The sequence below is a fragment of the Pseudonaja textilis genome, chromosome 15, assembly GCF_049901715.1.
Source record: "Pseudonaja textilis isolate UNSWEBS1 chromosome 15, rPseTex1.2, whole genome shotgun sequence".
Lineage (NCBI taxonomy): Eukaryota > Metazoa > Chordata > Lepidosauria > Squamata > Elapidae > Pseudonaja > Pseudonaja textilis.
The window spans coordinates 9,028,937-9,052,832 of NC_142004.1; the positions used below are offsets into that span (position 1 = coordinate 9,028,937).

The 23,896-nt window shown below is 43.8% G+C and overlaps 1 long non-coding RNA gene across 1 annotated transcript in view; it reads right to left on the minus strand.

The window, feature by feature from the left end:
* The window catches only part of LOC148124645 (uncharacterized), an 83,431-nt gene extending 59,754 nt beyond the window's left edge, over positions 1-23,677 (minus strand). Inside the window, exon 1 of the long non-coding RNA XR_015739585.1 lies at positions 23,580-23,677. This is a non-coding gene — a long non-coding RNA (uncharacterized LOC148124645). The remainder of the gene's footprint in view (positions 1-23,579) is intronic.
* Between the last annotated feature and the right edge of the window lie 219 nt (positions 23,678-23,896).

Here is a 23,896-nt window from a genome sequence, read left to right on the forward strand (position 1 = left end):
GAAGAACTGTCAAAAGTCATTTTTGTTTCAGTGGTATTGTAACTGCCAACTAAGCAAACTGTTGTAAGCTGAGAACTACCTGGATCAGGAAAGAAACAGCCACGGAGTGATCCTAATGGACAATCCCTTAAACATGAGCCAGCCTTGTGCAGCAGCAGCCCAAAAGGCTAATATATCCTTGGTTGTATAAACAGAGGCATAGAATTAAAATCACGTGAAGTATTAATGCCGTTTTATAAATCCTTATTTAGGCCACATTTGGATTCTATTCTAATTCCAATTCTAATTCCAATGCCATTCCATTCTGTGCTAATTCCATTCTAATTCTAATTCTAATTCTATTTTTATTCTATTCTATTCTGTACTAATTCTGTTCTATTCTGTGCTAATTCTATTCTATGCTTGTTCTGTTCTGTGCTGTGCTTGTTCTCTTCTCTTCTCTATTCTAATTATTTCTGTCATTATCTTGTCTTGTCTACCTTACCCTATCCTATCCTAATGCATGCACACTCTTCTGAAAATATTTTTAAGATGACTCTGCAGTTGCCAGAGAAATAAAATCCCCCTTGGCCTTTCCAGAGGATCCACTTTGTTCCAATTTCGGGAGTCATCACATTTTTGCAAAATACGTAAATAGAGAATGAACGAGTTCTACTCGAGACTTACAGTAGTATATAACAATATTCTGGGCGAAGAAATATGAGTTTGAAAGGAAAGGCTTAAACAGCTGTTGCTCTCCATGAAAAGCACCACCAACAGCTGGGATTCTGACCCTCTGATTTGTTTTGGGTCAGAAAACAAATTGATTCTACTCCAATTCCCTCAATTAATAATATTTTCATAGAATTCCTTCACTTTGACTATTCCATGAAAGGTCCCCTCTTGTTGCAATGGAAGACTATTTTTTTAAAAAAAAAAATAGTTGCACATTTTGTTGTCTTTTCAGATTTACCTTTCTGGGAACACTGAAAAAAAAAATCCCTCTGGTTTTCACTTTTATGATGATGTATCAGAAATTACTGAACTCAACTAACAGCCGGCAGACAATAGGAATTAAAAATGTGGTCTCTTCAGCACCTTGGAGAGCTCCTGGCAATTGCATACCCCGAAAATAAGGCCGGATCTTATTTTTTTGCTTCAAAAGACACATTAGGGCTTATTTTCCAGTTGGGTCTTATTTTCAGGGAAACAGAGTAGATGATGTTTCAATAGAAGTTATAGCTTAAGGAGTCCCTAAACTATAAATATAACCTGTCTAGATATGGTTGCAAAGCAGGGCGTTGTTAATCTTTCAAAACAGTCCATCAATACTGTGAGCAGAGAAATCAGGTAACCAATATTTTTTTTCTAGAAAGACTCCCGTAAGAGTTTGATCTAGTGGTTAAAGCACTAAATCTAGGAGATGCTGAGTTCTAGTCCTGCCATAGCCATGAAAGCCTGTTGGGTGACTTTGGGTGACTAATCACCAGGTGATGGTGAGTTTTATTTCTGCCTTAGCATGAAAGCTGTCTAGATGACTTTTGACCAAACACCAGGAGACTGGGAGTTCTAGTCTCACCTTAGGTGTGAAAGCCAGCCGGGTGACTTTGGACTACTCCCTCTCTCTCTCAGCCCAATCCCATCTCAGAGGGTTGTTGTTGTTGCGTGGAAAATAAGAGGAGGAAGGAGCATTGGATCTGTCCACCCACCTTGAGTTATTTGCAAAAATAATAAAGGTGAAAATAAGTAAATATAAATAAACAATTCCACCAAGTCACAATTCCCACCAGGCACTAGCACTAGCAGCAATATGGAGAGACATCATGAAGTCCTTCATACTCAAGGCAGAAAGTCAAGGAACCCCATAGACTTCTTCAGGAATACATAGATTGCATAAGATGGGACAGTCGCACACCCTTCTTCATCCCAATGGAACTAAAGAAACCAACATTACATTCCACCTTTGAAAATTTCACTGTACTACAGCTGCTCCCAACCTTTGGGGCACCGGGGACCGGTTCTGCAGAGAGAAGTTTTTCCGTGGACCGGAGAGGGTGTGATTTCGTATGCTGCCTGTATCCTGAAGATGCAGATTGTTTGCATCGCCTGGTTTCTGTCATGCCACGACCCACTGCCAGTCCATGGACTAGGGCCATGACAGCAAACCTATGTCACGCATGCCAGAGGTGGCACACAGAGCCCTCTCTCTGGGCACGTGAGCCTTCACCCCAGTTCAGCTCTGCCGTACATGTGCGCACACTCCCGCTGGCCAGCTGGTATTCAGGCCTCTGCTGCGCATGGACGCCCCTCCCTACATGCAGAGGGTTGAGCATGCATGCCCAGGGGGCACATGCACTGCACTGGGGAGCATGCACACATGTGTGGGGGCAGGGTGCATGCACAGGGGACTTGCACACATGCGTGGGGATTACGGGGGTCATGAATGCATGTACAGGGGGCAGGGTATATGTGCGGGGCACACATATACATTGAATTTGGAGGATGTGCATGCACGCATGCACATGCTTTGGCCACTTGGTGCCAAAAAGGTTAGCCATCACTGGACTCCTGCTCCACCATACGAATGACTCATGTGCTGTCCAGCCAGTGTATGGGAATTGGATAGTTAGGTAGCAATTGTGAGCTGTCCCCTTAAGGGAATGCATCATGGTAAATGAAGTTAAGGTATCCTTGGGAAATGTAGTCCATGTCACGTGACCACATCTGTAATCCTGATTGCTTACTAAATTGACCCTCGATGGGTTGGAGGAGTTTTTCCTCACTCTTGGCTGAACTCATGGACTCATGGTAACTGTTCTATTTCTACCACTACGAGATGAGAGAAAAAGGATAGTAGATAATCATCTTTTTACCTACAAGACAGATATGCAAAGGATTGGTCATTAAAGAAGAACTTCATCACAAATGTGAGTTATGAGGATTCCTGATGAACCAATAAAAGTACTTCGTTATGGATGTTTTGTGGAGTTTATCTATCTGCATCTGTACAGAAGACAAATCTACCACTGTACAGAATACAGAACGGTAAAAAGATGATTATCTGCTATCCTTTTTCTCTCATCTCGTAGTGGTAGAAATAGAACAGTTACCACGAGTCCGTGAGTTCAGCCAAGAGTGAGGAAAAACTCCTCCAACCCATCGAGGGTCAATTTAGTGACCAATCAGGATTCCAGATGTGGTCACGTGATATGGACTACATTTCCCAGGATACCTTAACTTCATTTAACCATGATGCATTCCCTTAAGGGGACAGCTCACAATTGCTACCTAACTATCCAATTCCCATACACTGGCTGGACAACACAACTCAGTACAATTTCAGAAAAAAAATATATTGCCCGCTACAACCTACAACCCCTCCTGCTATTTCACTCTTGCCTGGCTAAAAGTCTTCAAACAGAAACAAAATTACTGGTAGCAACTTTTCAGTTGTTTAATTCTGAGATACATGTAGCTTTATTTATTTGTCTATCTATCTGTTGACCTCTTTCTCTCTCTTTTTAAAAAATAAACTCCGCAGGAACCTTGGGGTACAAATTTCACAAGCCAAAAGGTCTTTCCCCATTTAGTTTCTTACTGTAGCACAAACTTTTGCACACCAATAAAAATGAACAGCGTGTTTCCTCAGGCAATCCAGGAGAGCAAACCTTTAAATAAATATTATAGCATAGGAAGGAATTGGTGTCATGGCTGCTATTTTCTCGACTCGCAGATTTATTGCCTTGGAAAAATGAAATCTTATTTTATACCCCCTTTTATCTATCAGCAATTGGAACGTATGGCTACAGACATAAATTGGTTCTTCAGTTTAAATGCTTTCCTGAAACCACGAGGAGAGCGATACGGTTATATATCATTATTTATTTACTGAATGTACTTTTACAGTCTTTTCACCCTGATTCTTTTCAACCCGGATCAGTTATTTTTCTGGATGTCAGGGTTGCGTGGATGGCAAAACGGAGAGTGCAAGGAGAGAATTATGACAAAACCAAAGCTTGAAAGTTGCAGCGAAAAGGTGAAACAAAGCCCAATTTCACAAGGGGTAGGCATTATTAATCTTGAATGTTTAATTCGATCCTTTGGAAGTCGATCAAAGGGTCGTTTGCTGCTCACGGAGGGACAGAAAAGGTATCAGTTTGGGGAGGCTTGTTGCTCAACATCAGAAAGGAAACTGTTTTAGACCGTTCTGTAAAGTAGATGAAAGGATGGTGTCATGCCCTTGTCGGAGTCTGATTCGGGGGGTGGGGGGAGATTGAGCAGCTGATAGGGAGTGGGAGTGTGGCTCCGGTGGCTGTGGGAGAAATGGGGGAAGGGCACAGTTCGGCTGGGCATTCAGAGGGCCATCCACTCTTCATCCTAGGGGCACGCAGGGAGGAACGGAGAAGGGAGTAATGTGGCTTATGGGAGAGGAAAAGGCCCTGATCCCTTTCATAGTTGCAGCTGGGAGAACAAGATATAAGAAGGGCATTTGCACACAGCACTTGCAGGAAGCAAAGTGTGCCTTATCTTGGTCGAAGCTTATCTGGGTTCCATCTGGCCATTCAATGGACATTTGCACAACTGACCTAACCGACCTATTTCTCCAATCGTCTTGAAGGCTGGAACCAGCATGGCTTGGTTGAATCCCCATTTCAGAGCGCAGATTCTGAATCAGCTCTTGGGCAATTGGTCTGTCCCTTCCCTGGTGGGGTTGTGGGGCCATTGGTGCAAGTCTGATCACTTCCTTCAGAAGCCAGGCGACCCTTGGGCTGCATTTACACAGCACGTTGCACACCAGAGGTATACATTTGTGAGCAGAAAGGAAATGCATGCTGTTTTTCTACTTCAAGAGGCCAGTCAGATGCCTTAGCCAGTTGCAAAATTATTCAGCTTCTGGAAATTATTTAGCTCCCGCCACAGAGAGAGAGAGAGGGAGGGAGGGAGGGAGGGAGGGAGGAGAGAAAGAGAGAAAGAAAGAGAGGGAGGGAGAGAGAGAAAAAGAGACAGGGAGAGTGGGGGAGGGAGGGATAGAGAGAGAAAGAAAGAGACACAGATGGGGAGGAGGGAGGAAGAGAAAGAATGAGAGAGAGGGAGAGAGGGTTGGGGAGAGGGGGAGGGGGAGAGTTGGGGAAGGGAGAGAGAGGGAGGGAAGGAGAGAGGGAGGGACGGACGGAGGGAGGGAGAAAAAGAGAGAAAGAGGAGGGAGGGAGGGGAGAAAAAGAGGGAGGGAGGGAGGGAGAAAGAAAGAGACACAGATGGGGAGGGAGGAAGAGAAAGAATGAGAGAGGAGAGAGAAGAGAGGGGTGGGGAGAGGGGGAGGGAGAGAGGAGGAAGGGAGAGAGAGGGAGGGAAGGAGAGGGAGGGAGGGAGAAAAAGAGAAAGAGAGAGGAGGGAGATAGAGAGAGATAAGAAAGAGACAGAGAAGGGAGAGATACTCATAAGCACATCTTCTGCAATTCTGAAGTCGAAGTGGAAAAGCAAAAATAAATGTCCAGCTTTGAAAGAGATCCTTTGATGTTTTTCCCACTGAAGTTCTGAAGTTTTAAAGAGAGAAGCACTTCCAGTTTTTACAGTTGACTATTACACAGGTGGAGTTGTAGAAATGTCTACAAGCCTATCAAGTCAGCCATTGCTTCCCCCCTCAGAACATAAAAAGGAATGAAGGCATGGTCCATAAAAGAAAAAACAAATCAGTAACTTTTGAACCCACCTTTTTTAAAACATGAAATACTTCCTTTCAAGACCAACCGATTCCTAGCTGGAGAGAGAGCGAGAGAGACAGGAAGGAAAGGGAGATCCCACAGCTGCACCCAGTCTGGATTACCATCCTCCCAGCCAATTACATCCGAGTTTGCAAAATAGCCAATCAGGTATTATCTGATAATTAGCCCCTATTATTCACACTCATGGCACTTTATTCCAGGAACCATTTTCCTACCTAGCTAGCAACAAACACATGAACTGCCCTGAATGGAAATCCCAGAGAAATCATTTGTGTTTCCTTGGTGACAGACAGAGCTTACTCAAGTTATGTGATTTAGGTGTGGTTTGGCAAACTCTTGAAATAATACTGTATGTGATTCCAGACGATAGGTGTTCTGTATTAACATTCTTGTAAACTCACATTCCAATTGGTCCGTCCAGACCGCAACCCGATTGGTTCACTGAACGCCTGTGATTGGAGCGCTAAGAATCTACCGCGATTGGCTGAGCCGATCGCGGGAGATTCAAAGCGCTGCCATTGGCCGCCAAGCCGCTGGCCGGCTGTATAAAAGCCAAGCGGCTCGCACGCTTTAGCCGTCCTTGTTCTGAAGTCACAATAAAGAGCTGACTGTTCACTTTCGCGTCTCGCCTCTTATGTGACCCGATCCACCGATCAAACAATAGGTACGATATTAACAGAGTTGGAAGGGACCTTGTAGGTCATCTAGTCCAACCCACCCTGCCCAAGCGGGAGACCCTACACCATTTCTGACAGAGGGCAGTCCAGTCTCTTCTTCTTGAAAGCCTCCAGTGTTGAAGCTCCCACAACTTCTGAAGGCAACTTCTGTTCCTTTGGTTGATTGCTCTCACTGTCCTCCTTATTTTCAGGTTGAAATTCTCCTTCTTCAGTTTCCATCCATTATTATTATTCCTTGTCTGGCCTTCAGGGGCTTTGGAAAATAGCTTGACCCCCTTCCTCCTTTCTGTGGCAGCCCCTGCAATATTGGAAGACTGCTATCCTGTCTCTCCTGGTCCTTCTCTTCACTAGACTAGCCAGGCCCAGTTCCTGCAACTGTTCTTCATATGTTTTAGCCTCCAGGCTGTTGATCATCGTAAAGAGATTCAGATCAACAGAGTTGGAAAGGATCTTGTAGGTCATCTAGTCCAACCCTCCCTCCCACCCAAGCAGGAGACCCTACCCCATTTCTGACAGGTGGCAGTCCAGTCTCTTCTTGAAAGCCTCCAGTGATGAAGCTACCAAAACTTCCAAAGGCAACTTCTGTTCCATCAGTTGATGGTTCTCACTGTCACTGGCAGGTGGAGAAGTGATTTCACCCAGCAAAGTTATGGGGGGAAGTGTGTTTGCTTAGTGACCATGCTGCTTCACTTAACAACCACTGCAAAAAAGGTCATAAAATCAAGCATGACTGGGAGACATTGAAAAATACAGGTAAGTCCTTGGCTGATGACCTCGTCAGTTGGGGCCAGAACCCCTCTGGCTTTATTGTGGTCATTAGGTCATTAGGTCATTGATTTTATGACCTTTTCTTTACAGCAGCAGTTGTTAAGTGAAGCAGTATGGTTGCTAAGCCAATATACTTCCCCAAGGACCTTGCCAGGTGAAACCAATTCTCCTGGGAAGGTTGCACGTGATGATCACATGTGATTATTGGACATGGCATCTGTCATAAATACATGTCAGTTGTCTATTCCAGGAGAATGGAGTCAACTTGCCTTGGAGGAGTCTTGGTCTTAATTTCATTTTCTTCTGGTTATTTGGTGGGGTAATAAAAGAAGGGAATTAACCCCATTGGAGGATTAATAGACCCACTTTACTATTTAATTCTCCCTCTCCTTTTAAAAGAGATAATTAGCTAACTTACTAGCAGGATGTGGGGAGGCTGAAGGTGTCTTAAACAGACTGGTGTTAAGCCAATAAAGTTTAAGGAAGGAAGGAAAGAAGGAAGGAAGGAGGGAAGGGAAGGGAAGGGAAGGGAAGGGAAGGGAGGGACAATGAGAGGGAGGGAGAAGGAAGGAAGGAAGAGACAAGGGAGGGAGGGAGAAGGAAGGAAGGAGGGAAAGAAGGAAGAAAGGGACAATGGGAGGGAGGTGAAGGAAAGAAGGAATTGACAATGGGAGGGAAGGAGAGGGAAAGAAGGAAAGAAGGGACAATGGGAGGGAGGGGGAAGGAAGGAAGGAAGGAAGGAAGGAAGGAAGGAAGGAAGGAAGGAAGGAAGGAAGGAAGGAAGGAAGGAAGGAAGGAAGGACAACTGAAGTTTACATCTTACTTTTGTCCTCTGAAGATGACTCTGGAGCAAGCTAATACGAAATGTATTAGCCATCCTTCCATCCTTCCTCTCTCTCTCTCCTTCCTTCCTTCCATCCATCTTCCTCTCCTCCTCTCCTCCGCTTACTCCCTCCTTCCTTCCTCTCTCTCCTTCCTTCCATCCATCCAACCATCCATCCATCTCCTCTTCCTCTCCTCCCCTCCCCCTCCCTCCCTCCTTCCTTCCTCTCTTCTTCCTTCCTTCCCTCCTCCTCCTCTCTTTCCCTCTTCCCCTCACCCCCTCCTTCCTTCCTTCCTTCCTCCTCCCTCCCTTCCTTCCTTCCATCCATCCATCTCCTCCCCTCCTTCCCTCACTGCATCCTTTCTTTCTTCTTCTCTCTCTCCTTCCTTCGATCCATCCATCCATCCTCCTCCCCTCCTCTCCTCTCCTCCTCTCCTCTCCTCCCCTCACTCCCTCCTTCCTTCCTCTCTCTCCTTCCTTCCTTCCATCCATCTATCCACCCATCTCCTCTTCCTCTCCTCTCCTCCCCTCCCCTTCCCTGCCTCCTTCCTCTCTCCTTCCTTCCTTTCATCCTCCTCCTCTCTTCCCCTCTTCCCCTCACCCCCTCCTCCCTCCCTCCTTTCCTCTCTCCTCTCCTTCCTTCCTTCCTTCCTTCCTTCCTTCCTTCCTTCCTTCCTTCCTTCCTTCCTTCCTTCCTTCCTTCCTTCCTTCCTTGTGTTCATTGTCTCCCTTCTCTCCCTCCCTCTCCAGAATTTCTCCTTGTCAGTTTTATACTCGGGTTCTTTTAAGGTAGACAGGTTCAAAATTGCCAGTTGTGCAAGGGGGAAAAAAAGAGAGTGTCATTTCCCTTCCATTTGTCTCAGGAAGGCAAATATTAATATGCAAAGAACTATATAATTTACCACCAGCTATGGAAGCCAGATCAGTCTGTAGTGCTCAGCATTAAAGAGAGAGAGAGAGAGAGAGAAAGTTAGATAGCTAGATTGGAGCTATAATTTATACATTTAAAGATTTAGAGGGAAAAAGTCGGAGAGGGAAAGCCGCTTACTTTTTTTTTTTTCATTATTGAAATTAAAACTTCAGCAAAGCTTCTTCAGCAACCCCTGAGAGCATCTTTTTTTCTTTATGACATGAAAAGAAAATGCTGCTTCATCGCCTTCTCTGGCCTGCAATGGGATGAAACTGGTGCTGGCAGGAACCAAACTGAACTTCCTCTCCTTATGTGAGGCCAAAGAAACTTGCTGGGAAATGTGTGTGCAGGGGTGGGATTCAAAATTTTTAACCACTGGTTCTGCGGGCGTGGCTTAGGTGGTGGGCGTGGCTTGGTGGTCATGTGACTGGGTGGACGTGGCCAACTCAACACAACTCACATCGAGGCGCGCATCTCCTCGCCTGGCCTCTCATGACTGTGGGGATGCTGCAACAGTCGTAAGTGTGAAAAAGGGTCCTAAATCCCTTTTTTCAGTGGCGCTGTAACTTTGAATGGTCACTCCACACAAGCAAAGTACCAGCAAAGGAGGGGGAAAAAAACTCCAGAGAAGTTCCTGACACAGGAAGTCTAGTCCTGCCAAGAGTGTAATAAGGGTTAAGGGAGAGGCAGTTTCTGTAAGCAACACCAGAATGTTTCCTTCCTGCCTTCTTTACAGGATTAGCCCAGTAATTTCTTCTAACAACCGGTTCTCCGAACTGCTTAGAATGTTAACCTCTTGTTCCTCTGCCTTCCTGCTGCCAGACTCCAGAGGCAGCACCCCACTCCCAGATGGTCCTGGCCCCATCCCTGCATCACACACAGGACCCTCATCCGAGTCCTCTCCAGACTCCCTGATGGGCCCTCATTCTTCCCCACGGTCCGATTCCGGCTGCCAGCGAACCACAACAGTCAGGTATTACTATGGATGAGCTACAGCTTACAGCGATAAGTTTTCTTTTTTAAAATTTTGCTTTCCTAATTTTGCTCAGTTTAGTGTGTGTCTTTGTACGTACAGTCCTTTGTACATACGTGTCTTTGTACGTACAGTCCTTTTGCCCATCTGAATGAAAGGTGTGAAAATGCTAATAATTTGTATAATTGGGAAGCATCATTTTCAATCATTTAGCCGTCCACGTTGGGGAAAACCAGAATGGCTTTGCTGTGTGCTCCCTCTGGGCGCCTGTAAACCCAGATCAAAGCCCCCAGAAAGGCATCCTTGAACCCAATTTCCTCCACCCTGGATGAAATTTACAAAGCTTTTATTTCACATCAGTGGACTGATTTGAGGCCTACTGATCTTTAATTGCAACAATCCATTTTCACATGGGCTTTGGAAGCGATTTTTATGCTCAGCGAACTGGTTACGTGACATGGATATAATAATAAATATCTCTCGGCACGGTTCAGGTAAAAGAAGGCAAAGTAGTTGCCACCTAACAATGCCAATTGTCTAGGGCAAATGTCCCTACAGGTCCTGCCTTTGAATTAAGCTCATTTTTTTTAAACAAAAAAGGCATGAAGTCCAACATGTATTAGCTTAGCTAAGAATGTGAATAGGGAGCCCTGGTGGAACTTGTAGAACCAGGGAAGCCCATCTAAATAGGGACTCAAGATTTCACCTCCTGAGGATATCAGATTAATGGAGGAGACCTTGTAGGTCATCTAGTCCAACCCCCCACTCAAGCACTACAACATTTCTGACACCATCAACCCATTCTTGTCACAAAGGAATGCCAGAACGGAATCCAGAAGGCTGATCAACTGGAATTAAGGAGCTAAATAAGAACCACGGATATCTGATCTTGAGAACATCAAGGTAGAAAAAGAACTCCATGAGATGGATCCAAGTAGTACACCTTCTTCTTCTTCTTCCTCCTCCTCTTCTTCTTCAGCTCCTCTTCCTCCTTCTGTTCATCTTCCTCTATCTATCCATCTATTGTCTCCATCACTATATCCATATCTATCTATATCTATCCCTATATAGTTATATCTATACCATCCATCTCTCTCTCTCTCTCCCTCCCTTCCTCTCTCCCTCTCTCCCTCTCCCTCTCCTTCTCCATCTCTCAACTATCTATATCTATCAACTCTCCTATCTATCTATCATCCAGGGGCGGGATTCAAATTTTTCAACAAACGGTTCTGTGGGCATGGCTTAATTGGTAGGCGTGGCTTGGTGGTCATGTGACTGGGTGGACATGGCTTGGTGGTCATGTTATTGGCTGGGTGTGGCCAACTCAATATCACTCACATCGAGGCACACATCTCCTTGCCTGGCCTCTCATGACTGTGGGGATGCTGCAACAGTCGTAAGTGTGAAAAATAGTCCTAAGTCGCTTTTTTCAGTGCCATTGTAACTTTGAATGGTCACTCCACACAAGCAAAGTACCAGCAAAGGAGGGGAAAATAAAACTCCAGAGAAGTTCCAGAGACAGGAAGTCTAGTCCTGCCAAGAATGTAATAAGGGTGAACGGAGAGGCAGTTTCTATAAGCAACACCAGAATGTTTCCTTCCTGCCTTCTTTACAGGATTAGGCCAGTAATTTCTTCTAACAACCGGTTCTCCGAACTGCTGAGAATGTTAACAACCGGTTCTAGAGAATAGGGGCGAACTGGTAGAATCCTATTTGTCTGTCTGTCTGTCTGTCTGTCTGTCCGTCTGTCTGTCTGTTTATCTATGCATGCACACATACATACATATACAGTACCTACCTACCTACCTACCTACATACTTACATACTTCTTCATATCTAGGAGGTCCCCGTGAGTTACTCTGGGGAGCAGTCTATTTCCTGAGGTTCCTTGGAACAAACACATGATAGCACGTCTCCCTTAAGCAAAACTAATTTCACAACTAATTGTTGTGCAGAAGGCTTCTCCCATGCCAGTCAATGCTAATTCCACTTGTGCTTGATGCCTTTAATAATTCAAAGTTTATATTCATTTACAATGTTTAATAAAACCAAGGGAGAAGCGTGTGTCTTTTTTTTTTCATGATGGAACTTCATTTTCCTTATCTCCACTAAGTTGCTTCACAATGACTTGGGGTGTCACCCGAATCTGAAATTGATGGTTTGGGGATAGCACATGAGTTCAACACGGTTATTATTAACCTTTTTTTTCTAATTAAAAAGTAGGGAGAGAATCAGCTCTCGGCCCCCAACCGAAAGTCAAACTGTAATAAATGCCGGCGTTATTTTATTTTTATTTATGCCAGGAAAAGATAATTAAATGTCCCTAAAACAAATGTTCTCTGCATGAATTTTGGAGTTTTAACAGTGAATAAACTCCTCCGGGAAAGGGAGGAAAGAATCCAAGATAATTCACATGAATAAAAATGTGTCAATTGAACTATACTTTTTAGTGATGGATGGTTCAGATTTATTTGATGCTGTGGGTGTTCCAAGGTTTTTCTTTCTCTCTCTCTCTCCCTGTTACACTTTGCCTCATTATGCAGATTTGAGCTAATGTGCAGTGGCTCCTGGAAATATCTCATTCTGAGATGTGGTTGTTGCAGCCCATTAGATGCTAACAAACAGATAACCAGGGAGAGAGAGAAAAAAAGTCCATTCCCAACAAGAGAAACAATGAGAGCTCTTCAAGGTAGTCCATTTGTGAAGAAACCCTCAGAAGTACTAGCTGTAGTAGCTCTACTTTAAGGTTACATTAAAAGGAATCTTACTGGACTGAGAGATGAAGGTATAAGATAGATAGCAAAGGAAGAGAGGGAAGGAGGGGGAAAGAAGAAAAAGGAAGGAAGGAATGGAGAGATGAAGGGAAGAAGGCATAAGAGAGATAGGAAGAGAAGGATGAGAGGGAGAAAAGTAGAGAGAGAGGGCAGGAAAAAGGAAGGAAGGAAGGAAGGAAGGAAGGAAGGAAGGAAGGAAGGAAGGAAGGAAGGAAGGAAGGAAGGAAGGAAGGACAGAGGGAGGAAGGAAGGAAAGAAGGGAGGGTGGGTGGGAGGAAAGGAGGGAAGGAAGAAAGGAAGGAAGGAAGGAAGGAAGGACAGAGGGAGGAAGGAAGGAAGGAAAGAAGGGAGGGTGGGTGGGAGGAAAGGAGGGAAGGAAGGAAGGAAGGAAGGAAGGAAGGAAGGAAGGAAGGAAGGAAGGAAGGAAGGAAGGAAGGAAGGAAGGAAACTGAAAGTCCCAGCCTCTCATTCTGCAGCATGATTTTATGACTGGCCACTGCAAGGGTTGTGCCTTTAAAAATATTAGAGATGGCACCCGGCCACCAAAGCCATTTCTCATTTGAGGATATTGCTATTATGAAGAGAGCCTCTACCATTTATCACCGATATCTGGTAACTCAGCTGTCACTAAGAGAGATGTCATGGCAAAGCAAGAAAAAAAAAAGAACCCGAAAGCATCGTACCAAAACGCTTTCATCCTTGCAGGTTCGCTGTATGTACAAACAAAATACTGCAGCAAAGCTCATCCAATCTGTCGGGAATTAGCCAACGACTCTCTTTGCCGGAAATCCATTCCTCCCGATGCCCAAAATTGTCTTGGGTTCCAGCATTTGAAATTTTCCCTGTGCTGCAAATTTCCCTAGCTTTTCTTCTCTTGCATCGGTGATATTGTCTGTTCAGGGAGAGGGCAAGTATTTTCCTTTGCAGAGAACTCAGTTAATTTACCCAAATCGGTCAGCTTTATGCCCCTCGTCCCCTAGGTGAGATTGGCCCATTTTTCTCCAGTTGAATATTCTTCTCCGATCGCAATTGGAACGCCTTGGTTAAAAAAAAACCTAGAATTGAATGACTCCCAGCAGACTCATGGTACACAACCATCAGTTGGCAATGAAATAACATGGGAAGGTAATTAATCCTTTCATCAAAGTCTTGGCAAATGGAGACTAAAGCATTTTTGCTCCTCCGGTTGACGGTTGTCTCCCTCACAGCTCCTTTTCTTGGGGTTAACTTGCAATAATAGTATAAGCAGTGGCTCATATTTTTGCAATAATATATATATGAGAGCTTATGCACCAAAGACAAATTCCTTGTGCGTCCAATCACATTTGGCCAATAAAGAATTCTGTTCTGTTCCTGTTCCATTCCTGTTCCATTCCTGTTCCATTCCTGCTTTATTTCTATTCTATTCTATTCTATTCTATTCTATTCTATTCTATTCTATTCTATTCTATTCTATTCTGTTCTGTTCTGTTCTGTTCTGTTCTGTTCTGTTCTGTTCCTTTCCTGTTCCATTCCTGTTCTATTCTATTCTATTCTATTCTATTCTATTCTATTCTATTCTATCCTATTCTGTTCTATTCTTGTTCCATTTTTGTTCTGTTCTGTTTTATTTCTATTCTGTTCTATTTGTCAGAATATTCATGAACTGGCAGAGACATGGTAACAAGGTCAGCCAATGAATAGACATAGCAACTAAGTCAACCAATGAGAACTGTTTGAAAACTGAAACTGGAAGGAGCCTGGGCGTGGCTCTGTATTAAGCTCTGAGCTCTGAAGCTGCAAACTAGTCTGAAAGTCTGAATCAAAACTGAAACTATTCTCTGCTGTTTTCTCCTCTGCTTGTGTTTTCTCTGTAACTGCTACCACTTGGAAGAATCTGCTGTTGGTTTTGTAAATTTACTTCACATGTTATTATGTATATAAAGAAGTTAATCAATCCTGCAAAGTCAGTTATCTGTGTGTGGTTTCTGGATTTGATTTCTTGCAACAATTCCAATTCCAATTCCAATTCTATTCCTATTCTAAGAGTGGCTGAAATGGAAGAGCCAAGAATTTTCCTGCTCGCGACCAACAATTTTGCCTTGGAATATTAGAAGAGAGCTTTGTGGTAGGTGAACTCATGTTGATGGCTATAGCCCACAAAGATTGTGCCAGCTAGGTATCCTCTTCAGATGCCATGGTTCTGTCTGGTGGGGGATGGTGATTTATTGAGAGAAAATAAATAAAAATGCTTTGATCTCCTTGACTTGATTTTAACACAAACGACATTACTAACACCAAGCAAATTCTCTTGTGTCCTTTTTTTTCTTGAGAGAGGATCTTTGGATCTTCTTGTGGCCCGCCAGCAGCCAGTGGAGCTGCAGACTTGGACAATGAGAAGGTTGGGAGGAACATGGGCCAGCCCTGGTGTCTGGGGAAGGCTCACATGAGTGCTCTGTGTTGGAGGCAGAGATGGGGCCAAGGCCATCCGACAGGTATCAGCTCCCTTTGGAGTCAGAGATCAGTGGGGCAGAAGAACAGCTGGAGCCTGTTCCCAGTATGCGCATGCACAGAGCTGCCAGGAGAAGGGAACAGTTAAGGAACACAGATCAACTAGGGAGTAAGGCCACAGGTGGACAGTGAATGGCCCCTCTCATAGAGGGGCCATAAAGAGGAGCGAAATGGGAGTGGTGTTTGCAAGAGACAATTAGTTCAATTCATTAGGGTGAAGATCTATTCCTCACTTCTTGCCAAGTATTGTCTTGCTACAGAGTGGCATTTGGAAGATATCGGCCTGGCAGCTCTCCAAGCCTGATAAAGGTTCTGTAGTTGTGAAATCTCTTTAAAGACTGTTGGGTGGGACTTTGCTGGAGAGGAATTCCCTTTAACCTAAATAAAATGGGGTTTTATTGGGACGAGGAGTCAGCTTAGTGCTTTTGGGACGCCTAGGTCAGAACACTTCTAAGTTATCTCCTAGAATTCCTAGAGGTGAACCATCCTGGTTAGAAAAATCTAGAAGTCTTGAATTCCAAGAGTCGGAATGAGCAAAATAGGTCCATCTATCTTGAGTAGGAATTTCTTGGTAGGCATCAACAGGTGAAGATCAACATGTCACTCAAGCCCTCGATCTATTTCCTTCTACGTCTTATTCCTCCTACCATGGCTACAATGATGGGTTTTTAATGCTTCTGTTTTAACCATCTGACTAACCTACCTATCAACTTAAGGAGTGGTAATTTAGGCTTTAGGCTTTCTCTCTCCGTGAAAATTGTTAGCTCTTGGTTTCTTTGACAGCAGTTTCCTCTCAGAGCATATAAACAGGCTGAGAAAAGAGCGTTCTTTGGGGTCATTTCCCCTAAATAAATGACATTTACAGCCTGCTGCCTAGGATTCGAAGGTAAGATATAAGGGAGAATAAGAAAAGAAAAAACAGAAACTTTGGTTTGTATCGGGAGAAATCTTGTGGGAATTTAGATTTTGATATAAGTGCTACAATATTTGAAGCAGCCTTCTAGAGTTTTGAGGGGCTGTCACTGAGAAGAATGGGGCAACCTATTATTCTCCAAACACCTGAGGGCAGGATAAGAGGTAACAGATGAGAGAGCCAACCTAGAACAAAGAATAAATTTTCTGACAGAACAATTAATCAGTGGAACAACTTGACTCCATAAGTTGTGGGTAGCTCCGACATGGAAGAGATTGGACAATCATTTGTCTGAAATGTTATAGAGTCTCCTGCTGGAGCAGGAGATTGGACTAGATCAGTGGTCGCCCCCAATGGGCCCGGGACCACTGGTGGTCTGCGAGAAAATGTTGGTGGTCCTCAGAGAAATGTTATCCCCAAAGCACCCCAGAAAGCAATTAATCCAGGTTGCGTGGGAACACAAGGCTGCACCACCCACATGGCCACGGGAACACAAGGCTTGCCTCATTTGCATTGTGAACAACAACACGAGGTAGTGAGGGGAAGGAGGAAAGGGCAGAGGGGGAGAATTTGCCTGGCCACCGGGCTGCTTCTTTCCACTTCTTTCTTCTTCTGCTTTTGGCTGCACGCAAGGAAAGCAGCAAAAGTCTTTCTTTCTCTCCCCCAAACTCCACCAGAAATGAGTCTTTGGGACCCTGCAAGGCCTCCTGGTCCAAGAGGCTGCGCCATTCTGGTGGAGTTTGAGGGGGAGAAAGAAAGACTTCTGCTGCTTCTGCTGCTTTCCTTGCATGAAGCCAAAAGTCTCTCCCTCTCTCTCTTCCCCTGGGAACAGAGCTGGAGACGGTATTCTGCGATCCCAAATAAAGAATGATTGACTAGTAGGAAAACGGGGTGGGGAATTTCCCTGCAGAGTTTTTGGGGGGATTTTCCCAGGGTCTCTGGTCCACGGGATTTAAGATGATGAGTTTGATGGTCCTTGAGGTCCAAAAGGTTGGCGACTCCTGGACTAGAAGACCTCCAAGGTCCCTTCCAACACTGTTATTCTGTTAATCCGGCTATTTTGCATATACAAAATCCTAGCAGATGGGAAAAAAAAAAACAGTATCCCTTTTCTCATGGGCTCAGATTCCCTGTTGAGTTTTGCACTTGCAAAAATAGACCTCGTGAGTGAAGAGACTGGGTAACTTATTCAGTTCTTTTTGGGGTGGAATTCATGCCTGTGGAACTTATTGGGATTGTGTGCACATGTGTGTTTTAGTCCACCATCGCCATCCTGTTGCACAGCAGCTTCACACAATTAACTTTCTTCACCTTGCCAACACTCCAGGAATTCATAGCACGGGTTTGGATTTTTGCACATGTCAGAAGCTTTAGAAGTTAGTTTAGAATAGAATCGAGCTGGAAGGCACCTTAAAGGTCCAGCTCCCTGGTCAAGCAGGAGAACCTATATACCATCCCAGACAAGCGACTGTCCAGTCTCTTCTTTAAAACCTCCAGTGATGTCATAGAACCACACCTGTTTTTAGCTTATATCGCTACCTCGTTATTATGGGTTGATACTTTTCTTTTATGCCTTATGATATATAATTTATCTTTGGTCAATCCAATTATACCATAAGGTTATAAGGTTATGAAAACAAAAGAAGATCTTGCAAACTGTTAAAATAAGAATGCTTGTTACCTTGTAACCTCTTTCTTTCTTTCTTTCTTTCTTCCCCCTTTCTTTTTCTTTCTTTTCTCAAAATTCTTTCCCTCTCTTCCTCTCCTCTTTTCTTTCTTTTTTTCATTTTGCTTATTTGTGTATGTATTGTGACTGGTTTTAATTGTAAAAATTAATAAACTATATTTTTTAAAAAAACCTCCAGTGATGAAGAACCCAACAACGTCTGAAGGCAACTTCTGTTCCACTGGTTCATTGTCCTCACATTTAGGACATTTCTCCTGAATCCCAGGTTGCTTCTCTCCTTGATGAGTTTCCAACCATTATTTCTTGTCCTGCCCTCTGGTGCTTTGGAGAATAACGTCAGCTTTGGAAGCTATTTGAGATTCGATGCTCCCATGCTGCTAAAATCCGAAGAAAGTGGGAGCGGGGATTCAACTGAGTATCTCTAAGTAGACAAAATAAAATTCTTTTGTTAGTTCAAGGTCATTGAGTATGGCGCAGAATGAAATACGAATCTTACTTTAGGACGGATCGTGATTGGGCCATGTGATGTCATGACGGCCAAGTGGGGGATGGATTTGTGGTTTTGAATATTGCAAGGAAGCCCGAAAACTTTCAGATTCAGGATTCCACAGATGTGCCAGTTTCTATCCAAATAAAGGTATCTTTGAGATATGTCTGTCTTGGAGTTATTGATTTGGAATGGAGGTTTGCTGGAAGGCTGACAAATAAATTAACCGGCTCATCTTTGTGGCAGCCCCTCAAATACTAGAATACTGCTATCATGTCAGCCCTAATTCTTCTCTTCTTTAGATTAGCCACACCCAAAACCTGCCTCCGTTCTTCATATGGTTTAGTCTCCAGGCCTTTGATCATCTTAGTGACTCTTCTCTGAACTTTGTCCAAAGTCTCCGAGGTGCTTTCAGGTTGAAAGGATTAGCCGGTGATATCACTGTTGCCCTGGGAATGCCCCTTTGGAGACTTCTCTCGCACACCCAGCAAGAGTTGGAGTGAAGGACAAGAGCTCAACCCTGCCCCAGTGCCCCAAGACAGCTCTTGGGGTCTTGAACACAGGCTTGCTAATCTCCTGCCCAGTGTCCCAACCACTTGAGCCACTGTGCTCCTTATGGGTCCGGATAAACCTTATGTCAACTCATAATATATTTCTAGGGTCTTTTAGAGTTGCCATCAGAAAGGGAGGCACTTAACCCCATTTAAATCATGAATCTCGAGCCAAACTCCCAAAACTTCAAAAGGATTTATGGGGAGTTAACATGCTGGCACTGCCTGGATGTAGCCGACTCTGAGACACATCGTTCATGGTCAACCTTGACCCTGGTTTTCCCCCCACTTCCTGGGTGTATCATAATTCATATTCTCCAATGGGACACATCCATAGCCAAGAGTCATCAATCGTGCTCTCCAGTTAGAATTTTGCATGGCAGAAACTTCAGTCACCTAGTTACTATCTTTGAAAAACAATGAATGGAATGCAGTTTTGGTTTGCAAGCTGCCACATTGCTCCCCCTTCCCTTTCTGTTGGCAATTCTAAAAGACCATAGAAATATTTTATGAGTTGACACCTTATCAATCTCAATTCTAGGTTTGTAGGAATCAGGTTGAGTTGGTGGCTCAACTCTTTGGAAGTTATCTCACTTCACAAGCAAGAATTCCAGATGTGAAGGCAAGGCAATAACTCAACATGGTTGGGAAGACACCAGGAATGCAGATAACCAAAGTCAACACAAGACAAACTCACGTTTGCTCCCAGCAGACATCGCACTCAGCTTGCATCTTTTTTAAACTCCCTTCCCAGCTGTGGTTAATGAAGGAGCAGGGCCCTATCCTCCCCTGTAAGTCATGCAACCCACGTTGCTCCCTTCTCCGTTTCTCCTTGCGTGCCCTAGGATGAAGAGGGAGGAGGCCTGGGTCTTCCTCTGAACACCCTCTCCCTTGTTCTACCTCTTCCCTGCTCTGCCCAGCTGGACTTTGCCCTTCCCCAGTTTCCTCCACAGCCAATGGAGCCGCACTCCCACTCCCTGTCAGCTGTTCATCTTCCTCCTTGGATTCAGACTCCAACAAGGGCATGACCCTTGGATCATGAGGTGATGTTGGAGAGCAACCATCCTAGCTGGGAGGAGGAATCAAGCAAGGAATTACCCTGGACTCCCTATGTAAGCACAACAGGTCAAGGTTTTTTAGAGCTTTATTTGGACATTCCCAGGAAAAAGCTGCCTGGGAAGAGAGAGATTCCTATGAAACAGGCATGGAATAATAAAGTAACTAGTTGGAACTCTACACGTGTGGGTCAGATTTTCTGCAATTCAGGCTTTGACGATGGAGATGGAAGGGAAGAAGGGGAAGGTTTAGCTTGCATCAACTATTTAAAATAGATCTTCCTTGCCTATGTCCGAATGGGTTGACATTGAGTCTTTTCAGACAAAACACAGTTACCAGTAGCAGAGAACATGTCTAGTCCATCAACATTGACACTGGAAAAAGAAAGTGAAGTCCACTCCTTTAGAACACTAATGAGGTTACCTAGTTGGGTAATGAAATGTCTATAAGAAATCAACCAAGCTTAGAAAGCTCCAAGGATCCCACAGTCCTCCTCCTCCACCACCACCTCCTCCTCCTCGTCCTTTCAAATACTGCTGAAGTTACCTAGTTGGGTCATGAAATGTCTTAGAAATCAACCAAGCTTAGAGAGCTTCAAGAACCCTACATGCCTCCTCCTCCTCCTCCTCCTCCTCCTCCTCCTCCTCCTCCTCCTCCTCCTCCTCCTCCTCCTCCTCCTCCTCCTCCTCCTCCTCCTCCCTCCTCCCTCCTCCTCCTTTGTCTCCCTCCTTCTTATCTCTGCAAACCTCATTCCCTTCTAGCACTGATGATGTTCCCTAGTTGGGTCATGAAACATCTGCAAGAAAATGAAAAGATCAGAGAGCAACAAGGACCCCCAGTCATCCTCCCCTCCCCTCCCAAATCCCCCTCCCTTCTAGTACTGATGATGTTACTTAGTTGGGTCATCAAATGTCTGCAAAAAAAAACAACCCACAAAGTTCAGAAAGCGCTAAGGACCACCAACCCCAGTTCTCTTCCTCCTCCTCCTCCTCCTCCTCCTCCCCCCCCAAACCCCACTCCCTTCACTTACAATGTTACCTAGTTAGGTCATGAAACATCTGCAAGAAAACAATCCAGCTCAGAGAGCAACAAAGCTCCTGCAGCCATCATTCAGATGAACCACAATCCATCCATGTCAGAGGTTCTGAAGGTGGATCAAAAACTGTTATCTGAAGATGGATGAACAATGCTTCTGGTTTGCACAGGAACAAGATAAGAGTGGGTTGGAGTCTATAAAAAAAATGAAGTATGAGAATGGATTTGGGTGAAACATCCCCGCCTGCCAAACAACATTCACATCAGGAACTGAATCTGATAAATTGCCACCCCTTTCCAAATTCTATGCACCTCGCAATGATCTTCCCGATGGATAAATATGAAATTATTGGCAGGGCTCGATTCTGGATGTGCTTCTCCATTGTCATTAAACTGATACAATTGGAACACCAATTCAAGTATCCTTCACTTAATGGTTCACCCTTCGTGTAACCCATGGGTCCATTTATTTGAAGCATCAATTACAAACTTGACACTTTTATGGGGTCTCTCTCATTTTAATAGGGTTTCAGAGCCACATTATGATCAGCAGGAGAAATGCTTTGTTCAGGGAAGGAGACAGTAATCACTCACATACCAGTACAGAATAGTAAATGACATGGTTCTTACAAAACCTGAGGTGGGATAGAGGAAAAAAAAACCAAGCTTCTAGAGCCGGCTGAAGAAAGACATTTGAGAATGACATGAAAGCTCATTCTTTAGAGTTAACTGACATCATCGATCCATCAATTAATGTGTTGGGTTTGGGGATTGGGGTGGGTTGTTTTTTGTTTTTTTAATTTGGCTTGGTGCCTTCTGAAATAAACTTGCCTTCCTGGCTTTTGTGTGGAAGCTTTTATTGCCTTCTCAAGGGCAATCTATTGACCCTACAGAGCACACAATGACAGCTCCAAATGCCGTCATTGTAGGTGGAAGGTTACGTGTGTTTAGACAGTAGACATTAAATATTAATCTAGTGTGTCCATTCCAGGTCCAAAAACGCAGCTCGCATCATGATTACCTTTGCTAGAGTCAACCAAGGTCCTTCTAGTTGGGCATTTGATGACCAAGGTCAGCCAGACAGATATTTTCTGAAGCTCATGAGTTAAGATGCAAGATCTTTGAAGCCCCCACCATCTACTCAGCATAGATAAGTAGTAGAACTCAACTTCTGAATATCAAGCTTGCGTTGGGTTGTGGTGGGTTGACCTACTTTTGACCCACTGATTTATTTCAACCCCTTTTCAAAAGGCTGGTTGAGGTCACCATAAGGAGCAGAAGACTCCATCAAGTGACTCATTAGTTGAAGCAACAACCGTATCTGTCCACCCTGAATGCCCTCCTAAACCCCTTCGCTGCACTGTGTGTGAGACCAGGAGTAAAACAGTGGTGGGATTCAAAAATTTGTACTACTGGTTCTCTGAATGTGGCTTGGTGTTTAGGCTTGGTGGACATGGCAGGGGAAGGATATACTGTAAAATCCCCATTCCCTCCCCACCCCACTAACCTGCTTTCCAGCTCTGTTCTCCTTTGCAGGGCAACCAATGGAGACCCAGCCGATCAGCTGGGACTCAATGGGAGGCGGAGACTAGATGGGGTGGGGCCAGTCAGAGGTGGGATTGGCCGGTTCTCTGAACTACTCAAAATTTCCACTACCGGTTCTCCAGAACTGGTCAGAATCTGCTGAATACCACCTCTGAAGTAAAGGAGTCATTAACCACGATTCCCCTCCAGAGTTTTTGCAATCCTGGAATTTAAGGGAAAAAAACGGTGATGTTCCACTCTTTTTATAATGTGAAAGCCATTATGGTTAAAATAAGCCTTTTTCTTACACAAACGTACAGAAAAATGACTGCATTTGTGTGTGTTGAAATAGGCCATTTTCTGCATTCTCATGATATACACAACTACTGCCTACTGAGTTTCCACGACACACTAAACCACAAAGGGGAAACAACAACAATCGAAGATTAACGTTAATCAAGAGAGGTTGGTTTTGTTTGAGCAGGTGGTTTGGTTCCAAAGGAAAAGAGATTATTTTGATCCATTGTTCCCAGTGCAGATTCCACAACATTTTCCCCTGGAAAAATCACATTTTGATATTTTATATTGCTATATCCTACTGAAAAGAGGATTGCTCCCTAAAATATATTCGCTAGCATCAAATATAGTATCAAACAGGAGATTTTTGGGGGTATTAGAATCATCCCAGGATCGAATTAGGTGAAGGTATCAAGGTTTTGGTTTCTTTATTTTTCTTTCCAAATAAATTGGCCAAGTTAACCAATCCAGCATAGATTTTTGTTCCCCATTTAATTTATTCCGATCCAGAAATCTTAGCTGAATGCAATTTAATTTTCTTTCACTATATATAACGTATTTTAAAAACTGATCAAACTTCTTTGTTCCTTCCTCTTTTCTTTTTCTCTAGGCTGTTTTTTTTTTCTATTGAGAATGCCTGAAAAAATCTGCTCACCAATTTAACAGATTAAATTAAATGGCTGTATCAGGCAGTTTCACTTGTCTATAAATTTATCCTTACTAAAATCCATTCATTTATACAAGCTTCATTAAATTAGTAGATGCAGAACCTGATCTCAGCATCTATCATTCTGTTCCTTCTTGGTTTTTTTTTTTTAATATATATAAAAAGCTGTCCTTTATTACACACTTCTAATTATTAATACTGACAATTTCTGTCATGGAATTTATCATGGAAAGAAGCCAATTTACCTGTATTATAGGTTGAAATGATGGGGTTCTTTGCTGCTTTTTATCCTTGCTTCTCCAACCAGGCAATGTTAGCCTTGCGTTTCCTCTTCCACATCTCATCACACCTGGTGTGGTTTTGGGTGAAGAAAAAGATAAGAAACATATAAATTCACACGCATGGGAGAAGACCTCACCCCCGTCTCTTTGGTTTTAGGTCTTATTTGAGTTTTATTCAAATAATAATCTCATTAACTTTTTTGTATTTAAAACATAGAATAACAGGGTTGGAAGAGACTTTGGAATTATTCTGTTCTGTTCTGTTCTGTTCCGTTCCGTTC